This window comes from Sus scrofa, chromosome 10 (assembly GCF_054392235.1).
Source record: "Sus scrofa isolate SSC_HxYL_T2T_F1_AM1 chromosome 10, Sscrofa_HxYL_maternal_Yorkshire_Landrace_v2.0, whole genome shotgun sequence".
In the NCBI taxonomy this organism is placed as follows: Eukaryota; Metazoa; Chordata; class Mammalia; order Artiodactyla; family Suidae; genus Sus; species Sus scrofa.
The window spans coordinates 39,890,001-39,907,500 of NC_139392.1; positions in this window are offsets into that span (position 1 = coordinate 39,890,001).

Sequence of the window (17,500 nt, forward strand, 5' to 3'; positions counted from 1 at the left end):
CCGAGGGGCCCCGGGGTCGACCAGCTGTCCCGGCCGACTCGGGCCCGGGTCCGAGGGCCCGCGGGGTCGACCAGCTGTCCCGGCCGACTCGGGCCCGGGTCCGAGGGGCCCCGGGGTCGACCAGCTGTCCCGGCCGACTCGGGCCCGGGTCCGAGGGCCCGCGGGGTCGACCAGCTGTCCCGGCCGACTCGGGCCCGGGTCCGAGGGCCCGCGGGGTCGACCAGCTGTCCCGGCCGACTCGGGCCCGGGTCCGAGGGCCCGCGGGGTCGACCAGCTGTCCCGGCCGACTCGGGCCCGGGTCCGAGGGCCCGCGGGGTCGACCAGCTGTCCCGGCCGACTCGGGCCCGGGTCCGAGGGCCCGCGGGGTCGACCAGCTGTCCCGGCCGACTCGGGCCCGGGTCCGAGGGCCCGCGGGGTCGACCAGCTGTCCCGGCCGACTCGGGCCCGGGTCCGAGGGCCCGCGGGGTCGACCAGCTGTCCCGGCCGACTCGGGCCCGGGTCCGTGTGGCCCTCGATGGGATCCCTGGGGTTGTCTTGATGCCGGGGCCGTCCGTCCGTCTCTGCCAACTCACTCGCTGGGGTCGTGTCTGCACCGCGTTGACTGCCTCTCTCCGGGGCCTGAGTCTCCCGGACAGGGTGTGTCGTTTTGTGTTCGATGTTTTCTGAGCTTCCCCTCTGGCCTAGTGATTTCCTTCTTCTCTATTGAAATCAAACACGTCCCAGCACTTGGGTGCATAGCATTTTATTTGGCCCGCGCCGCCCCGCCGCCCTTGCCGCGACAACGTTGCTGTCCCTGTATTAGGACGGTGAGGAGGTTCTTGTTGGTCTTCGGATGGCCGCACCCACGGTCTATGGAGCTTCCCAGGCTAGGGGTCGAACTGGTGTTACGGCTGCTGGCCTACGCCCGAGCCGCAGCCGTGCCGGATCTGAGCCTCGTCTCAACCCCCTGCGTGAGGCGAAGGATGGAGCCCGCAACCTCATGGTCCCTAGTCAGATTCGTTTCCTCTGTGCCACGAGGGAAAGTCCTGAATCAACGATGCACGGATTTAGGACGCTATGGAGGGATGCATTGGCCGGCCCCAGGTCATATGGGGTTCCGGAGCCAGGGATCCGATCCAAGTCCCAGCTGTGGCAACGTGATTACTTGAAAGAGGACCCTTTAAAGCCGGGGTGGGGGTGGCGGGAGGGGATGACACTGCATGCCATGGAGGCGCTCACCTGTCCTTTTTGTGGACACCTTTTCCGCGGTGGTGACAATGGATGCCCTGGCTGCCGTTCGGAAATGAAAGGTGAAGGCCAAGGTCCACGGTCCGTGGTCGGCGTGGTTCGTCTTCAAGGCCACGGATGAAGAAACGGGCTCCAGGAGGAAAGAGTCCAGGCCTTATGCCTGCCCTGCCTGGAGAATCCATGTCGCCACACAGCGATCCATCCCGATGCGTTCGTTGGTCCTGCGACGCCCCCTGCCGTAAGCTGCTTTTTATAGTCTCCGAAAAGGTCCGCCAGATGGCTCCCGGGGTGGGCCTGGGACGACCAAGTTCGGGGCCGGAAGAGGCCACTTCCAAGTGGGGGAGGAGTTACAAGTGGGTGGCAGACCTGAAGATAACCTGGAGGGGAGGAAAAAGGAGGGGAACCGTGACCGACCGAGCGAGCCGGAGGGGAGGGGAGGGGAGGGGAGGGGAGGGACGATGGGATGGCACCATCGGGAGTCCTGCTCAAAGAATTGGAGCCTCCTTGAGACATGCGACCACATCCATCATTCCAGAGGGAATGGAAGCGTCTTCCCCATGGTTGTACAATGATACATGTCCTTCAGAGTCCCTGAGAAAAAAAGGAATACAAGGCAAGATTTTGTCCGTGGAGGGAAGGGGGGGGGGGGGAGAACAGAGGCTCCAGACTTTGGATCTCTTGGCACAGGGGCCTCCTGCGCCGTATGGAAAGGACTGTTCCTAGGGTGCTCTCAGAATGGGATTTCTGGGTCCCACGAACCTTGTGTGTTGGACAAAGAGGCAGAAAGAGGGGTTCCCGGCTGGAAAGCCCAAACCACAGCTCTTCAGATGGGTAGGGAAGGGCAGACAGACTTCCGGCCCCAAGCAGTGATCTGGACCTCCAGAGGCCTTAGGACGACTTCACTGAGAACACGCAGAATACGACCCAGCCACAGCGTCCTCTATACCTAGCTCTGTTTCACTTTCTCTGTCTCTCTCCCCTCCTCCTCTTTCTCCCTCTGATTCTGCCTCTCACTGTCTGCCTATCCTCCGTCCCTCCCTGTCTGTCTCTGTCTCTCTCCCTCACAAGCACACCAAAGCGGGTCCCCCCCCCCCCCCCGGAAAGGACGGATGTGAGACGGACACCCTCTTCTTCCCGTCTTGAAAGCAGGAGAAAAACCTTCCTCTAGAAGCCCAAGTTCAAAGCCAGCTGTTTCAAGGAACGTCTGCCTCTGGCAAGGGGGAGGGGGAGGGCGAGGGGGAGGGCGAGGGGGCGGCCTGGAGGCAGCCTGGAGCACCCACGGCATGCATTCAGAAACCTCGTGCATCTCTCTTCCGGTGCTATCTTTTGGGGGCACGTGGTACTCTTGGGCAAGTCCTCCGAACGATAGTGGAAACAAACATCTGTCTTCTCTCCCACACCTGATGAATGCAGACAGACACACTGGAAGAGCACCCACCCCCCCTTTTCCCCCAAAGGACTCTTGTCACTGTACAGACGGGGGGGGGGGGGGGGGGGGCGGCACGGGGGTGTCACACGCAGTCTTGGTGGCTCGTCTATGTTTCCAATCCGCCCAGGCAGTGCAGGCGGCCACCACTGCTGCTGCCACCTCTCACCGATCGTTCATCCTGTCCGTCAGTGCTATGACAGCACTAAGCTCTTCAGGGAGAAAATGCTCCCTGCCTTTCCTCTCGGAGGGCACACTGAGGGCACCCACTCCCATTAACAAAGTTTATTCACCTTGACAGGAAGAAAAGAGCTTGGGGTTTCTCACACCGCTGCAGATGACACTTTCCTACCGACTCTGGAATTCTCTTGCTCATTCTCCGGTGGGCCCGCCCCCCCCATTTCAGGAGAGGGTGTTTGGTTCTGGGTTGGGGTGCGTGTGTGTGCGCGCGTGTGTGTGTGCGTGTGGGTGTGTGTGTCTGGGTGTGTCTGTGTCTTGCTTTTTCATTTTATTGGAATACAGTTGACTGACAAAGTTGTATGAACTTACAGGGTTGTTTCTGGGTGTTCGTCATGGCAGTGAAAGGAAACACCAGGATTTCCCTAGAAAGCCATCCCGTTCACCTGATCGGTGGCGTGAAGGACATTCACATCCTCCTTGAGTTTCGCATTTGAAAGTGAGGGGCGGGTGCGTGCAGCAGGTCCCCCCCCACCCCACCCCGCGCCCCGAACGTGCCTCCCGCAGTGGCACTAGGAGTGTGTGCAATGAAAGGGACAGGACACCAGACACCAGAGGACCATTCTGACCCTCCTTTCCTTCTCTCTTCGGAAAGCAGGAAATAAATCTCTTGGGTGAAAGAAAAGTGTGCTCCCTGCCACGAAATTTGGGGGGGGGGGGTGTCGGGTTGGCGATAAGGACTTCACTGCTCCCATGGCTCCTGCAATGTTCACGAATCCTCCAAATCCTCAAGGCAAGATGGTTCACAACCAATACATGAGCGAGCTGTCAGAGACACCAGGGACTGAAACACTCCGTATTAGGGAGGGGTCCTCACTCACTTTCATGCAAAGGCAGCGACAACAGCAGCCTTTTCAAAGATGGCTGCAGGCAAGAGGGTGGGGGAGATGATGGAGAAAGTGGTGGTGGCGGCGGCGGCGGCGGCGGCGGCGGCGGCGTGGCAGACTTGGATCACGTCCATTATGTTCATTCAACAAACAGTCGGGGCGACGGGAGAATGGCCGCTTGGTGGTCTGTGTTTCTCCAGGCTCCCTGACCCACTCCCTGCCCCACACCCCCAACCCCCCACACCCCCTTGGACATGGGCAGGAAGGTTTCTAGAGAAGGCAGTGCCTGACCTGCCGGCTCTGTCACCCTGGGGGGAGAACATTTCGGAGAGTCGCCAGAGGCTTCAGACTTCCTACCCCTCTCCCTCCCCCACTCTGAACCCTGGTAACTAGACTTCATTCAACCGACACTTAGGATGGGTCATCCAACTGTTCTCTCATGAAGGAAGGAAGGAAGGAAGGAAGGTGGGTCGGTGGGTAGGTGGGTGTGTTTTCTGCGTGGGGTGAAGCCTTCCCTCCCTCGATGCAAGCCTGATATCCTCACCTGTCACAGAGACTGGACCCCTAAAAAACTACTGTGTCCGGTTTTCTCCCATTTAGGGGGTTCCAGAGTGTGTGTGCGTGCGTGCGCGTGTGCGTGCGTGCGTGCGCGTGCGTGTGCGTGTGCGTGTGCGTGTGTGTGTGTGTGTGTGTGTGTTTTGAGGGCCACACCCACGGCATATGGAGGTTCCCAGATGACGGATCGAATCGGAGGCTTTAGCTGCTGGCCTCCTACACCACAGAAACAGGAATGCCAGGTCCGAGCCGCGTCTGGGACCAACACCACAGCTCACGGCAACACTGGATCCTTTACCCACTGAGCGAGGTGGACAGGGATCGAACCTGCAACCTCATGGTTCCTGGTCGGATTCATTTCCACTGCGCCATGGCGGGAACTCTGCTTTGTGGTTTTGGCGTTTGGATTCCAGAAGGTGGCGTAGGGGTCCCTGTTCGTCATCTATTGGATAGAGACTCGTGTGTGTATATGTTCATCCCATCCTCCTCATGGATCCCTCTCCCCCGCCCTCATGATTTCTTTTTCCCCCTCTGCTTTTTAGGGCTGCCCTCGTGGCATATGGAAGTTCCCAAGCGAGGGGTTGAATCGGAGCTACGGCTGCTGGCCTACGCCACAGGCACAGCCATGTGGGATCCGAGCCGCGTCTGCGACCGACACCACAGCTCACGGCACTGCCTGCCGGATCCTTACCGCCCCCCTGAGCGAGGCCAGGGATCGAACCCACACCCTTCCCTGCAAAGGTTCCTCGTCGGATGCGCTTCCATGGTGCCACGACAGGAACTCCCCCGTGATGGTTTTTTTTCACGCTGGTGTTCCCACCAACAAGGAAGGAATGGCCCAATATTCTGGAATCACCTAGAGGGGAAAAGACGCTGAAAAAGAAAGAACGGAGGGATAGATGGATGTAGATGGATCACTGAATCCCCTTGACTGTACACCTGAAACGAACACAACATTGTAAGCAAGCCCACTGTACGCCGAGCTAAAGCAACAACAACAACCAACAACCACAACAAACTTACATCTTAAAAAAAAAAAAAAAAAAAAAAAAGAAGATGTCCCCTGCAGTTCCCATCAGGGCTCAGCGGTAATGAACCCGACTAGGATCCGTGAGGATGTGGGTTCGATCCCTCCCCTGGCCTCGCTTGGTGGGTTAAGGATCCCGTGTTGCTGTGGCGGTGGGGTAGGCCCGCAGCTACAGTTCTGATTCGACCGTGAGTCTGGGAACTTCCATAGGGCTGGGGCGTGGGCGTTAAAAAAAGATATACTATATGCATACTATATACATATGTAGGAGTTCCCGTCATGGCTGGACGAATCCGACTAGGAGGCCTGAGGGTGCGGGTTCGATCCCTGGCCTCGCTCGTTGGGTTCAGGATCGGGTGTTGCCGTGAGCTCTGGTGTAGGTCGCAGACAGGGCTCGGATCCCGCGTTGTGCTGGCTCTGGTGTAGGCCGGTGGCTACGGCTCCGATTGGACCCCTAGCCTGGGAACCTCCATGTGCCATGGGTGCAGCCCTAGAAACAGAAAATAACTACGTGTGTGTGTCTGTGTGTGTGTGTGTGTGTCTGTGTGTGTGTGTGTGTGTGTGTGTGTGTGTGTGCGTGTGTCTGTGTGTGTCTGTGTGTGTGTGTATACAGATAGATATAGATATACAGATATAGATATAGATATATCACCTACCTAAAGGCCCAGGACTAGAGAAAGCATTGGGTCATTAGGATCTAAGAATCTTCTCCCCGCCCCCCAAATCCATCCATCCAACCCACCCTCCCTCCCTCTCTCCATCTTTCACTTTTCCTGATAAAGACAAAGGGACAAAAATTGTTTGTTTGTTTGTTTCTTTGTTTGTTCGTTTCTTTCTCAAAAGATGTACATCTACTTTGTAACTTATACCTCTGTCAGAGGGATGGAGAATCCTTGACCTTTTCCTCCCTACCCAAATCCTTCCAGAAGTCAGAAACTCAGTGGCTGGAAAACTGGACTGGATCCTGAAGTTTTTCCAGTTGCCTTCCATCTCTGGCTACAACTCTCTTCATGAGCGTTTCCCATTTTCTCCCACCCTTTGGACCTGGCATCCTTGTGGATGAGAACACGTATCGCTTGTCCCGAGGCCCTGAAAACGGAAGCTAGTGGAGTCCCTCGATGAACACATCAGAGAAATGGTCTCTGAGAGTGTCTCTGAGAGTGAAACCATCACCCTGTGTTCATTTCTCTAAGAGCCCCTCGGAAAGTTGGCCCCAACACCTGACGGCATTCTCAGAGGGGCCTTTCAAAAGACTGAAGGGGCGTTCCCGTCATGGCTCCGTGGTTAACGAATCCGACTAGGAACCGTGAGGTTGCGGGTTCGATCCCTGCCCTCACTCAGTGGGTTAAGGATCCAGCGTTGCCGTGAGCTGTGGTGTCGGTCGCAGACACGGCTCGGATCCCACGTTGCTGTGGCTCTGGCGTAGGCTGGCAGCTATGGCTCCGATTCGACCCCTAGCCTGGGAACCTCCATATGCCATGGGAGCGGCCCAAGAAATGGCAAAAAGACAAAACAAACAAACAAACAAACAAACCGACAAAACAAAAGACTGAAGGGACTTTCCCCTCTCCCTCTCTCTTCCCTCTGTCTCACTCACTGTCTCTGTCTGTCTCTCTGTGTCTCTCTCACACGCACACGCACACACACACAGAGTCACCGGCTCCGTTCTTCATATGTAACAGTTTGAAAGTTCCAGGAAAGGTTGGCAGCCCAAACCGGCCTTGGTACTCCAGCTCCAATTAAGTCTCAGAGACAGAGTTTTGGGGTGAAGCATAAAGAACAGCTTTATTGCTTTGCCAGGCTAAGGAGGCCACAGCAGGCTAAGGACCTCAAAACTGTGTCCTCCCTTGAGAGGGGATAGCAAGGGGTTCTATAGGTTTAGCTTAATGGTAGGCATGGGGGTGGCGGAGCTGTCTAGAAGCATCAGGGTGCTTGCATTCTTCTCCCTGGATAGGAGATTAGGATAGACCATTTCAAAGTCATCAAGGCTGGAGTCAGGTGGTCCATGGAATGTTTCCAGTGTCTTTGGGGTTATGGCATTTTGACCTTCTCTCTGGAGTGAAGATTGCTCATCCACGGGGCGGGCGTGGGGCGGGGGGTGGGGGGGGGTCGCAATCCTTAGGGAGTGTTTCAAGGGTAGAGAAAACACCAGGTTCACTACAACTCTGACTCGACAGTAGTCATTAGTCATAAGTTCGTGGGCCAAGGCAAGCCATAACCTAACGGAGACTATTTCAAAGTAGCTTTTAGCTGTAACAATGTCTCTGGCTCCAACACACCAGCACTCCGGGGCTTGAGCTTGGTTTCAGTTTCAGAGGAGGGAACTCTGGCTCCAAGGATTAACCCCTTCGTTCCTTTGGTTTCTGTGGGCCTGGTTCGGGGAGCCCATCCACATCACCGCCTTTTGAGAGGCCATCTGACAACTGTTTCACCAAAGCGACGTCATCTCAAAACAAGGAAACCAGTTCCATGAAATGGAGGATCTCTCCCTCCCTCTCCCTCCCTCTCCTTCTCACTCTCCTCTACCCACAGCTCATGGCAACGTGGGATTCGTAACCCAGTGAGCGAGGCTGAGCATGGAACCTGCCACCTCATGGTTCCTAGTTGCATTTATTTCCACTTCTGCACCACGATGGGACCTCCCCAGCACAGTTTTTCACACGTGAAGTTTCCCGGGACGTCTCGGAGGAGGCGGACCCCAAACGTGTCTCCATGCCCTATGTGGGTGATTCCTGTGAGGTAAAATGACTTAAGGACCGGCCCACACAAAAGGGACACTCTGGCCCTCCTTTCTGGCCCCCAGACAGCAGGAGATGAAAATCTCCTCCTCGTGCAAAGGAAGATGGCAAGTGAAGATGTCCATTCCCACACCAAGGCCAACATGCTCCAGAAGTTTTGCGGGGTTTCCCGGGTTGGGAAATGGCGGGGGCTCCTTTGGCCTGACACGAGGCGAGTTTCGTGCACACATCCTCCCCCACCCCCCTCCATGCAGTCTGCGAGGGGCAGCCTGAGGGTAGGGAAATTGGGGAAAGGGGGGAAAAAAAACACTTTCCCTAAAGAGAAGCTCCAGGAAAAGTCACCACCTCTGACTTGACTGGAGAGTTTCTGCATTTGAATGAAGTGATTGAACCCAGGCCCTGAGGCCTGGATCTTCCTGATCTCCCCTCCCCCCCTTCCCGGGCGTGAGTCCAGGCGATTTGGGAAGCGAGAGGCGGCGCAGCAGGGATGGCGGCCGGGGGTGGGGGGTGGGGCGGGCAGCTGGGGCCGGGAGTGGGGGGGTGCGGGACTAATGAACCAGCGCCTGCCTGCATGCCTGCCTGCCTGCCTGCCTGCCTGCCTGCCTGCCTGCTTGCCTGCCTGCCTGAACGAGCCCCTCCCCTCCCCCCCCACCCCCTCCCCACACCCACCCGCCTGAGGGCAGGGATGGGGCCTGAGAGCTAAGGGAAACTTCTTTGCTAGCTACTTGTCAGGGAGTGATCCCAGCTCAAAGTCCCTTTGCTTATTTCGGAACAAGGTCTGAGTCTCAGCTAGTACAGAGTTTCTGAATGTCTCGGCACATGGACTGGCCTGCACCAAACAAGCAGACAGGAAGAAAAATGAACACACAGAAATCCAGCTGGTCTCCTTCTCCCAGAGTCTCTCTTGGAGAAATTACCTTAAGCTCAGTGACTTTGCCCCGTCTCCCTCTGGTGCAAAGCCATCCCTGGAGGAGCCAGGTCTTACATGAGCAGGGCAGGGCAGGGCAGCACCACCCAGGTGAGCTGGAGAGTGGAGAGTCAAGTTGATAGATACCCCAAATGTGGCTGGCCAGGGGTCTGGGCTAGCATTCCGTGTGAACTCACACACCCAGGCACCTAGCACCGATTTCCCCATGTTCTTCCGACCCTGATTCTCACTCTTCTTCTGTCCCCCCCCCCCCCCCTTCCTTCGGCTTTTTGCCTTTTCTAGGGCCGCTCCTGCGGCATATGGAAGTTCCCCTGCCAGGGGTCCAATCGGAGCTGTAGCCGCTGGCCTGCACCAGACCCACAGCAACGCGGGATCTGAGCCACGTCTGCAACCTGCACCACAGCTCACGGCAATGCTGGATCCTTAACCCACTGAGCAAGGCCAGGGATGGAACCTGCAACCTCATGGTTCCTAGTCAGATTCATTAACCACTGAGCCACAATGGGAACTCTGACTCTCCCTCTTCCCTGCCTGATACCTTAAGAGCCTGATCGTTTGTGGGGAAATGAAATCCCAGCTGGCAAGAGCCACCTTATCTTCCCAGCACACGAGAAAAGAATAGGCGCAGGCTCACATCCATCTTATGTTTCTATGCCTTGCCCTGGCCCCACCGTTTCAGAAAGCTGTGTCCCTCCACCTGTCAAAAGCCAAAGCCCAGGAGTTCCCGTCGTGGAATAGTGGAAAGGAATCCAACCAGGAACCATGAGGTTGCAGGTTCGATCCCAGGCCTTCCACAGTGGGTTTAGGATCTGGTGGCATCACCTTGCGCTGCGGTGTAGGTTGCAGACGCAGCTTGGATCTGATGGTGCTTGTGACTGTGGCATACACCCCAGCAGTTGTAGGTCTGATTCGGCCCCTAGCCCGGGAACCTCCATATGATGGGGGGAGGGGGGGGGGGGAGGCTGCAGCCAAAGCCCAAGGAAGAAAGACAATCAGAATGTTGCGTGGAACTCCTGGAGACTTAACAACCACCACCAGTCATGACCATGGCTGTCAACCGACACCAGAGCCAAAGAAATGTCGGATCAAATAGGAACCTGCCACTTACACCAGTACTCACCACAATGCAGGACCACAAAAACAAAGGAACAAGAAACCAAAACTAAATAATTGCCCAGGAGCAGCAGGTGCAGGAAAAGCATGCTGACTCTCACCCCCCAGAAGCCAGAGGTAACCTATTTATCACCCCACACGCACACACCTCAGCACCACCAGCACCAGCACCCCCCCCCCCCACCCCAGGATCGAATCTGCATCCTCGTGGGTGCTCCTCAGCTTTGTTACCAATGAGCCACAATGGGATCTCCCCAATCCAGGTTTTTATGTTTCTTTTTTTTTTTTTTTTCCCCTTGCTTTCTTCGGGTGGCACTCACGGCACACGGAGGTTCCCAGGCTAGGGAATCAGAGCTTGAGCCACTGGCCTACACCACAGACACAGCAACACCAGGTCCGATCTGTGTCTGCAACCTACACCACAGTTCAGGGCAATGCCAGATCTTTCACCCACTGAGCGAGGCCAGGGATCAAACCAGCACTCTCATGGATGCTACTCAGATTCCTACCTGCTGAGTCACAATGGGAACTCCACTAAATACATAAATTTTTTCAAAGAGAGAGAGAGAGGGAGAGTGTGTGTGTGTGTGTGTGTGTGTGTGTGTGTGTGTGTGAGAGAGAGAGAGAGAGAGGTCTGGTATCACTTGGGGAAAAATAAAATTATGCTTGGAGAAAAATACCTGTCCCTAGAGATCATTCACAATGGCTTGTTCTGCCTGTTCATTTCTCTCTTTCTTCCCTTTTCTTTTTTCCTTCCTTTTCTTTTCCTTTCGCATCTGTCTGTGCCGTGTGTGTGTGTGTGTGTGTGTGTGTGTGTGTGTGTGTGTGTGTGTGTGTGTGTGTGTGTGTGTGTAGTCTTCTTTTAGGGCTTCACATGTGCCATTTTGTAGGTTCCCAGGTTAGGGGTCAATGCTAGTCGGGTTCGTTTCCACCGAGCCACAACGGGAATTCCTGCCTTGTGCTTCTTTATCTTTGCTCTGTTACTAGGTGCTAGGGATTCCTTTTTGTTAAGTCCAGTCACTTAAATAAGGGTGTTTGCAGGGTTGCCTAAAGCATCAAAAATGTATTTTCTCATTAAATATTGGAATGTGGGGAGTTCCTGTTGTGGCTCAGTGGTAACAAACCCGACTAGTATCCATGTATGCCGGTTCGACCCCTGGTTTGGGAACTTCCGTATGCCACAGTTATGGCTCTAAAAAATCCTCTCTCTCTCTCTCTCTCTCTCTCTCTCTCTCTCGATAATATACACATACACACACACATCCATACGTACATACCTATGTACACATATACATATACATTGGAATTTGGTCTGCCATCGATGAGATGCTCCCTCTTTGTGTGTTGTTCATTTTGTTTTTTGTTTTTTAGGAGTGCACCCTCGGGATATGGAAGTTCCCTGGGCTAGGGGTTGAAGAATCGGAGCTGTAGCTGCTGGCCTGCACCTCAGCCAGAGCTATGCCCTGCCAGATCACCCGATCTGAGCTGAGTGGCCACGTCTGTCACCTACACCTACCTCCCCCTGAATGAAGACGTATTTTCAATACATCTCAAGTGGAGAAAAACTTGCTAAAAATCACTTTATTTGTCATGGAAACCATATCTTCTAGCAGACATGGCACAAAAGCCAGTGTTTATGGTCATCACACCACAGACATCAGAATTCCAAGCTTCTAGGGGTTTCTTGGGGGTGGGGTGGGGTGTGTCCCCAGGGCCTGTGGAAGTTCCATGCCCACCCCTCTGCCACCACCCAGGGATCCTTCGCCCTGGGTGGGTGGGGGGAGGGAGAGGGTATCTCAGCAGAAACGATCTTATCTTACGGGGTTTATGGATGGCTAGAAGCATGTGGTTCTGTTCATCTCATGCTTGAGGTTTCGGTTTTTGCCCTCCTACCTACCCAATGGTCGGCAGATGGAATTCTTCTGGTTTTCTCTGGCCATCCCTCTCCTCGAACTCACGGGTCCAGTTTTTCTCCCACATTTGACTTTTCCGGGAGATCCACAAAAGGAAGCGCCAACCCTTGACATCCACCGACAAGAGATCACCACCCTCTGCCCCTCTTTAGCCCCTTCTCATCCTCATGCCTGCCTGCACACATCGGAGACATTTCCAAGTGCCCAGGAGGATCCTTGGACCCTGACACCTCGAAATCTTCCCTGAGCAGCAGTGCTCGGGACTCAGACCTGGGGTTTATCACGGGCTCCAACCACGACCTTTGGTTTTCCTGGGCTGGGAGATCGGTTTCATGAGATGGAACCGGCTGCGGATTCAGCTTCTGGATCTGGACTGTGAAACGTTGTACAAGACTTTTTTCAAGGCATGACTGTAGGGGAACAAAACCTTGCGGCCCGCCCCCCGCCACATCCCAGATGTCACATGAGCACGGGGAGGAATTCTGTGGAGCTGGAAACAACCATGACCCAAAAGAACACAGGAAGGAATTCCTGTCATGGCGGGGCAGAAACGAATCGGACTAGGAATCACGAGGTGGCAGGTTTGATCCCTGGCCTCGCTCAGGGGTTTAAGGATCTGGCATTTTTCCGCGAGCTGTGGCATAAGGTCTCAGATGTGGCTCGGATCCCGCCGTTGCTGTGGCTGTGGCTCAGGCTAGCAGATGCAGCTCCGATTCAACACCAAGCGTGGGCGCGCGCGCGCGCGCGGGGGGTGGGGGGGAGGCGGGGAGGGAAGCAAACCTCCTAAGAACGACGAAAGTGCAGTTAGGAAACAGAAAATGATGATCCCGGAAGTCCACTTGAATGTGGTTGGGAGACATGCGTAGGACCACACCGCCACCGTGTGAGAGACCAGTGCAAGACAGCTGAACAATACAAAGCGGGGTGGGGGGTGGGGTGCTTGGCGGGGGTTGGAGGAGGAGGAGGAGGAGGAGGAGGTGGGGGGAGACGGCGGCACTGGTGCTGGGCAAAGGTGCCTCTGGGCGAGGACTTTGGTGACCATATTCTCATGGCAGGCTTGAGAGCCCAAAAGATGACATGGTGGAGGCTGAAGTTAAGTTTGGTCAAAAGGAAAACAACCATGAGAAAAGATGCATCCACCCACACCTAGAAAAGATATCGTGCCAGGAATGGGAGCCCTGTTCCAATGGCTCTTCCTGGGATTGTGGGAAATGAATCGATAGCAAGAAGATGCTTTCACATCCATGTCTTCAATGACTCCTGTACTAAGTGCGTCGTGGTTTTGCCAGTTTGGCAGAGTTGTGGAATGTCATCCGGCAATTGCATCTCCCCTGCCCAACCAGCAAGATGGAGTTGTTCTTTTTTTTTTTTTTTTTTTTTTTTCCTGCTGCACTGCCTTTCCTGTGCCAGGGATCGAACTTGAGGCTCAGCTGTGACCTAGGCACAGCGGGAACTCCAAGATGGATTTCTTTTTCCTTCTTTTTCTTTCCTTCCTTCCTTTCTTCCTTTCTTTCTTTTCTCTCTCTCTCTTTCTTTTTCTTTTCTTTCTTTCTTTCTCTTTCCTTCCTTCCTTTCTTCCTTTCTTTCTCCTTTCTTTTTCTTTCTTTCTTTCTTTCTTTCTTTCTTTCTTTCTTTCTTTCTTTCTTTCTTTCTTTCTTTCTTTCTCTCTCTCTATCTTTCTCTTTCCTTCCTTTCTTTCTTTCTCTTTCTTTCTTTCTTTCTTTCTTTCTTTCTTTCTTTCTTTCTTTCTTTCTTTCTTTCTTTCTCTCTCTCTCTCTCTCTCTCTCTCTCTTTCTGGTTTTTTTTGGGGGGGAGCCACACCCGCAGCACATGGAGGTTCCCAGGCTAGGGGTCAATTCGGAGCCTTACCTGCCGGCCTACACCACAGGCACAGCCACGCGGGATCCGAGCCGCGTCTGTGACGGACACCACAGCTCACGGCAATGCCAGATCCTTAACCCAACAAGTGAGCCAGGGATCAAACCTGCAACCTCATGGTTCCTGGTCGGATTTGTTTCCACTACCCCAGGATGGCAATCCTGAGACTTGCAAAGTTTATTGTTTGTTTCGGGTTTTCTCCACCCCCTCTCCCTCCCGTTTCAGCTTTATGTTTTACTTTTTGGCCACACCCACGGGCAGCAAGTGGAAGTTTTTCCTGAGGCAGAGATGGAACCTGCACCACACAGGGGCAACCAGAGCCACCGCGTTGAGAAAGCAGGAGCCTTGACCCTGTTGGTCGTGGGCTTCCTTCTTCTTCTTCTTCTTCTGTTGTTGTTTTTTGGGTTTTTTTTGGGGGGGGGTTGTTTTCCTTTTTTTGTTTTGTTTTGTTTTGTTTTGGATGAGATTTCAGTTCACCCCCCCCCCCCAACACACACACACACTCATAGTGTTGCGTTGTACTTTCCCTCCATTGTGGTTGGTCAGTCATGCTGAAATCCATGTTTCTATGACCTGACCACCAGAGCATTTGCCCCAGGCAGCCATTTGTTCTCTTTGGACTTTGTCTCAGTCTATGCAGAGAGAGATTTTCATTTCCACTTTCCTAGGATCGACTGTATCCTTCTCTCCCTTCCTAAGCTTCTGGGCTTTGCTTGTCTGCTTTTGACAGACCGTCTCCGTCGGTAAGGGTGGCAGGTAAACCGACTCCTGCGTTGTCGTTCTCCGAGAGCTTGCCCGGTTTCGTTTTTGCCAGTCCCCGCCTACCCTCCCACCCTCCCTCTCTCCCTCCCTCCTCCAGCTCCGTGCAGGGAGGTGGGGTGGGGGTGGGGGAGAGAAGAGAAGGTGGAGGGGAACCTGAGATCTCTCTCGCTAGTGCCACCCTCACCGCGCCGGCTTCTCTCTGGAATTCCCAAGCCCAGGAAGGGACATGCTTGGGGGAGCGAGCGCGGCTCCTTCTAGGCAACAGCGAGAACCTCTTCCCAGCTCCTTCCCCGCCGCCGCCGCCGCCGCCGCCGCCGCCGCCGCCGCCGCCGCCCCCCTCTTTCCATCTGCTGCCATCACGCCACGCAGTGCCTTGCCAGGAGGCAGCTCCGCGAGGCAAGCTTCGCGGTCGTGCAGGACGCCTGGCGCCTCGGCCCCGGGAAGAGCTCGGGCATTTGGGTGGCCGGCGCTGTGTCGTTGTGTCGCCGCCGGCCGGCCGGCCTTCCGGATCTGTCCCGGTGACGTTGGTGGCGGTTGTCGCGTGCCATCTAGTGTCCGCTTTTATATCGTCCCTTCCCTCTGCAGCTTTGGGGACCTTCGCGAGGGATGTGACTCAGCCATCCGGCCTGAGTCAGAGTTCCGGGAGGCTGGCGACACTGGCGGCGACAGCTCCGGTGGCTCAGAGGCCTGGGAGTGTCCCTCTCTCACCGGAGATTGGGCCTGCAGGCCTGTGAGGGAGTGACTGTCACCGCGCTCCCCAGGCAGGCTCTGGGGCCGCCTGGCCGGGTCGACCAGCATCCGCTCTTGCCGCTCCGGCCCCGGGGACCGACCAGGCCTGGGCCGGGCCGCCTCCCTAGCGAGGGGAGAGGGTGTGCGGCGCCCGGGACTGCCTGTGCTCGGGTGGCCTGGCCTTGTCCCGGGTCGCCCTTTGGAGCGTGAATGACTCCCGCCTGCGGTCCCTCCAGCCTCTCATCCCCGAAGTGAGGAGCGGCCCGGGTTGTGCGCTGAGGGCGTTGGAGGGCGCGACAGGCTCGGTGGCCGGCACGCTTGTTTCCCGGTCGTCATGCCGGCATGGGCCCCTCCCCGCCTGCCCCCCGACTGATGGCTACCGCCGGCCCGTGCGGAGTCGTACTCACGAGGTCTAGACCGGCACAAGACGTGAGGGGTGGAGCGGAAAGGGTGGCTCGGGCCCCGGCGCCTTCCTTCGCGGGGTCCGTTCGTCGGAGGCGCCTCCGTGGAAACATTTTTTTTTCCAAGTCCTGATGGATCCGGAGACGGTGGACGGTACCCCGCCGGCCCCCTGCTCCCGGGTGTGGCCGGGAAGGGTGCACCTGGGCCTGAGGCGTGCCCATGTAGGGTCCCGGTCGTTGGACAAGACTTCGTTTCCCACGCTCTCATTTCCCGCCCCCCGCCCTCGGAGTGTTTCCCTGTCGGTCGGTCGATCGGTCGGGAGGTGGGGACCGGCCTGAGCTGGATGGTGTGTCCTGGATTTTGGGGGAGCCAAGTCCCCGTCTGGAGCTCCGGACAGACCGATACCTGCCCGCGTGGGCAAGCCGGGAAGGGCTTCCCCGGCTGGCCGGCCGGCTCCACCTCCTTCATGTCCCTGTCCCTTCCTTGCGGTCACGCTCCCCGGGTCGACCAGATGGCTCTGAGAGCGCTGGGTCTGGCGACTCTAGGGCAGGGCTGGGGGACAAGTGTCCGGATGGGGGTTCCGGGGATACCCCCACGTCCTGTGGGTGGGCCCCGCTGCTGGGCATGGACATTTTTCGCGGCCGAAATACGCCTTTTCTGTCACCAGGTAGATGCTGACACGATCCTCTTCAGCGCCTGTCGCTGGAGACCTTGGGCCTCTGGATGCACGTGGGGGGCTTTGGGCTTTCGGCTGCTGTCCAAGGCCTGACCCTGCCCTTTGCACCCCGCGTGGGGGCCGCTCGCCTGGGCCTGTGCGCCGGCTCTCACTTGTGCATCCAGCTGGCCCGTGCTGCGGTGTCTCCTCCGGTCTCTGGCTGACCCGAGGGCGGCAGGGCGCGTGGCCCTGTGGGGTCTTCTACCCTGTGTGCCTCCCTGCTGCGGGCACCCGGCGGCTCGGCTGGGACAACCCCACCCTGTTGGCTCCGTGCCACGTGTCAGGCGTTCTCCCTCCCGGGGTTGTCAGCCGCTGTCTCTCCCCTGAGAGAGGAAGGGGAGGAGGAGGAGGAGGAGGGGGTGCCGGTGAAGCTGAAGCAGGCCCCCGTGGTGATTGTCTTTGCTGGCCCTCCCTCCCCTCTTCTGGGCTCTTCCCTGGCTCTGCCAGGACTGATCGATGTGGTGATGTGGCGCTCTCCTGGGCTTGGGCTTAAGCCGCGCCAGATGAGGGACGGCCGCTCATGGTGAGCTGGGCCGCGCCTCTCATTCTGTCGCGGGCCCCTCGCTGCTCCTCCCCCACCTGCGGGTGGTGTGGGGGAAGGCAGGGGTGCGGCCTCCAGCCTGACCTCTGGTCTCCCGCCCTGCTGCCTTCGGGTGTCAGTCGGGGGGGGGGGGCCTGGGTCCTTTGGGACGCAGCAGGCATTCTCGCTTTGCCGCCTTGGCGTGTGCCTTGCGAGCGGTCCCTCCCCAAAGTGGGGGGGAGGCCTCCCTCGCTGCCATGCTTCGCATCCCTGCGGGTGCGTGAGCGTGCCTCCCCTGGTCCTCTGTGGTGCCCCTGGAGTACTCCGGGTTGCCTGTCAGATGCCCGAGGCCGAGCGGTGGTGTCGTTTTCCTCTCCCAGCGGTGAGTCCCCTCGGGTCCCCACTGTGGTGGTGGCGTGCCCCACGAGCAGCTTCCTAAAGCTCAGGGGAGGGGGTCGAGACGGTAAGGCAGGGGAAGCTTGTGTCCCCTCCCCGGGAGGGGC